This window comes from Vombatus ursinus, unplaced genomic scaffold (genome assembly GCF_900497805.2).
Source record: "Vombatus ursinus unplaced genomic scaffold, bare-nosed wombat genome assembly UNPS02014971.1, whole genome shotgun sequence".
NCBI lineage: Eukaryota > Metazoa > Chordata > Mammalia > Diprotodontia > Vombatidae > Vombatus > Vombatus ursinus.
The window spans coordinates 6,357-10,617 of NW_020954749.1; the positions used below are offsets into that span (position 1 = coordinate 6,357).

Sequence of the window (4,261 nt, forward strand, 5' to 3'; positions counted from 1 at the left end):
CCTATCCCTATCTTGGTAAGTAAGACATTTTCCCACCTGGTTCATTCTGAGCTGCCTGACTCATACCTGAAATCAAACGGAACTAATGCTGCTATGTCGCTGCCTTTCTCCTCAACTAGCAAATTCCAGTGATAAGGGCAAGTGTAAAAGAAGATAAACCTTACCGGTGATTTTTGATTAATATGTTAGTGAGGGACCATTTTGAATTGTCATTTGAATCAAATAATAGAGACCAGGAAGCCTTACAATTGGTGGATTATTTAGTTCATAAGAGACCACTCTATGACATTCTTTCATCATGATAATGTGATTAGTGGGAAATATCACTAAGTGAAATATATGGCACAATTCTCAAAATTGGATTAAGAATTTTAGATGTGAAAAACTGTTTGAAACAGCTATCTAATAATACTAAGAAAAAGACTTATTTCCCATGATGCAACAATTAAAATTCTTTGAAGTTTTAGGTGAATTGTATATTTTTAATATACTAATTCTTCTTATAGCTCTATTTTATGCTGAGTTTGTGTCAAGAAGCAGATCTAGAAGGAAGAAGCCCCTTCAAAGCTAACCTGAGAACATTTTTTTGTTTTAGAAATATAAAATTAAATACCTTGAACTTTTTTCATCTACATCAAGGATATGTGATCCTTAATAGCTGAATCCACCTAAATTTATGAAGCTATGATTATTATAACTTACTGTAAGACCTTGCAGAACTGTAATTGATAATACTCTGAGTCTGATTCCAGGTATGATCATCAAGGAATCCTATCAGGCCAATAACCCTATTGACATCCATGAATTACAGTTGAAGTTCTCATGGGAAAGGCTGGGAAAATGTCTCTTGGCATGAGATGAGGTAGGATTCTCCTGACTCGATTTCCCCAGTGTAACATTTCCTCTTAAATGGAAAATATTCCCCCTTTTAAAGCCTGGCTCAATAAAACTGACTATCTATATGACTCTATTCTGGAATTGACATGAAAGCAGGGAAGCATGTTTCCCTTAATGTCTCTATTTTTTTCTATGGCAAATTTCTATAATCATTGCAGGTTATCAGCATAAATATAATATTAAGTCCTACTAAGGATATTAATCATAGATTAATACTGGAGATAAAATCTGAGCCATTTAGCCTGAAATCATTGTCCTTCCTAAAATGAATGAGAGGATAACTGGGTATTGATAGAACAGTTTATGGGTCCAAACTGCTGTTCTACAAATTACGAAGCCTAAAATAGAAATATCCTTAGTTTTGGTTAACAACAAAAAAAAAAAAACCAAACAAAAAACGATAGAATATCTCGTGTTACCAAAATAGGAAAAGCCAATTTTATTTGGGTTTATTATAACCACCTGAATGTTGAGCATGCTTTGACAGGCAATCATGTTTTATTATAAATAACTTATCTGATCTATACTGTCTTGAAATTGACTACTCAATGTATTTATACATCCCATCCCACAACTTTTTCTGACAATTGCAATTATTTTGGCAGCTTTTAAATGAATTCAGTTGTGTATCAGGGGTCATCACTGTAAAACAAATTTTCGGTTAATAGTTCCCTTCCAGAATGTCATCCTCCAAGTGGAGGGATGAGCAGCTAAAAGAAAATAGCTAGGAAACAACTAGAGAGATAATCTTTAGTTGGTTTTCATAAATAGTTGAAATAAGATTAGGTAATTACATATGCCAAATATAAAGTTTGGGTTCAGAACTTTTAAATTTCTCAGTTGTTACTTGAATTTGCTAATGTAAAAATGTAAATTCTCTAGTCTAGTGATGTTTCTATTAGTGCTATTAAGGTTTGAGCTTACTCTCACTACCTAACCTGGTTACTGTCATAGCAAACTAGAATTGCATTAAGACCTATTCTGTCAGAGATTTTTTAACAGAGAAGGGGATCTCTGCAAGTGACCTGAACTGGAGGAGCAAATCCATTAGAAGCTGCTCTGAAGCCCCACTCACTCCAGTATCCCTAAGAGAGATCACCAGAGGACCACAGGACTGCATCAGAGAATGTTTCAGAGACTGAACTACTGTATGAAATGGGACGAGTATGCACAACACCTTCGTCATCATCACCCTCTTCACAAATGATTCCAAACCCACCTACTCCTGAGCCTGCAGTCACTTGAACTTCGAAACCTCCTTTTCAGTCTCCTACTTTGGCTTCTGCTCCACCACTGACAACAATGACTGAAAATTCTTTTGTTCATGGAACTCGATCAATTCCTTATTTTCCTCCACTCCCTATGCTACACCTATCTAGATCAGTTTGTGTTGTCTGCAGGGACGTGGCCTCTCATCACCATAATGGGGTAGCTGTTTGTCAAAATGGTTTCAATTGTTTTCATAAACTCAAAAGATTTCTAGAACCTGTTATGTAGGGCAGACGATATTTGTGTTACTATGCTTCAACAAATGCCCTATGGCCCCGTGATTTACATATCTTGGAGGGCATATTTTACTAGGAGGTACCTGTCCCTTGTGGTTCTTGGTCAGTAGAAAGGATGAGATTATAATTCTGTTTAACTAAGTTTTTTCAACTTCTAGGACATTGAAGAAAACATGGGATTAGGAATCTGTCTTTTAAAAAAAAAAAAACCTTTACAACATAAAAGAATGTACAAGACTGCAATTTGTAAAAGAATTACTTATCTTTGACTCTGGCATAATTTTGTCTATAATAAGCCTCTTTAGAATCCTAATTTTTGCTCATGATTATTTTTCTACCTGCTAAACCTTTGTTTCAGCATAATGAAACCTAGGTTTTGGCCTCTATTGTTGTGGTAAATTTATTTTGGCAGTAGGAAACTCCAGATAAACTCAAAAGAGGGGATATTTTCCCATGCCAAATCTGGCAACCACAAAAGGAGCGACAGTAAGGTTGGAAAGACTGGGCCTTGCACTTGAGAAATTCTCCTGTGTGCACGAGGCTATACGCACCTTAGATATTTTGAAGGGGAAAACCCAGCCAAGCCATAAAGACTGCTTCCCAAAATTGCAGAAGGAGAATTAAGCCTGTTTTCTATGTGTGTCCCGGGTACTTCTATATATGGGACTGCATTTTGCTTTTGTTGTTTTCTCCTGCACTTAAATAATCAGTCCGTTGAAACTTTTGTGGTGCTTAGGCTGAAATGGACAACCTCAGTGTCTGGGAGGAGATACCTACTGGAGGCTCAGATCTGGGGAGAATGGTCAAAGTCAATTTCTTGAAGGAACTGGCTCTAAGGAGCTCAGGCCTGGTGAGAGTGGGTAAGGTCCATCTGGGAAGAAAGGCTTTTGAGATATTGTTCCAGCAGGGAATAAGAGGCAAAGAAAGAAACATACTCACGGGTGGGTAATCGAATGTTGGTGTCTCCGTGAGATTGTCAGGGGAGAAGGTGAGGCTGGAGAACCTCAGACTTGGAGAGACTCTGGGTGCACACCTCTGAGGAAGGATGGCCAAGGCAAGTCTGATTTGGAGACTCCTTTAGGAACTCAGCCCTGGGGAGAATGAGCAAGATCAGTCTCTGAGATCAGACCCCCATGAACAGCTTGAGGGAAGGGAATAATCATTCATTAGGGTCCTACTATGTGCCAGGCACCAGACTAAAACCTTCTCAAATACTGTCTTGTGTTTTGCTAGGAGACCTTAAGTCAGACCTGTCTGTTTTCCTCTAAAGTCCCTTTGTGGTTCACTATAAACTGTGGTGTTTTAAAAGTTCAAGAGACAGAGTTTATGGGTAATTAAATGATTTTAGGCTTGCATATTTATTAAAAAAAAAAAAAAGGTCAGTGGCCCTCTTGAATGCCAAAGACCCCTCATGGAGATGGGCTCACATTTTACATGCCCTTGGGAGAGTAGGTGTCCCTGAGGGCAGCAATCAACTCTGATTGGTTGACAAGTAAAGAGAGAAGAATGAATATTATAATGGGAGGTGGGCTACATTAAAATGAGAGTCTTGGGGTATGTGACTCGGATCCCTCAAGTCTTGGCCAAAGAGACTTACCAGTTTCCACATCACCTGTCTGACAAAAGGGAGAATCAACACCTTCCCAGACCTGTCTGAGTAAACACAATGAGCAGGAATCTTCCCATTACCCAAACTTAGAATCTCTCTTACTCTCTGGTTAGATCGTGGCCTTGGAAAGTTGTGGCTTAAAACTTCCCACGCTGGTTGATTTCTGGATGAGGAGGTAGAAAACAGTTTGAAAAACCTTGGCCTCAATAGGATAATTAGCTATTACTACAAGACAGAAATCATCGTTTTT

The 4,261-nt window shown here is 38.3% G+C and overlaps 1 long non-coding RNA gene across 1 annotated transcript in view; it reads right to left on the reverse strand.

Annotated features, from left to right (window-relative positions):
- Positions 1–3,726, reverse strand: part of LOC114030617 — a 9,729-nt gene extending 6,003 nt beyond the window's left edge. Inside the window, exon 1 of the long non-coding RNA XR_003567640.1 lies at positions 3,342–3,726. This is a non-coding gene — a long non-coding RNA (uncharacterized LOC114030617). The remainder of the gene's footprint in view (positions 1–3,341) is intronic.
- Between the last annotated feature and the right edge of the window lie 535 nt (positions 3,727–4,261).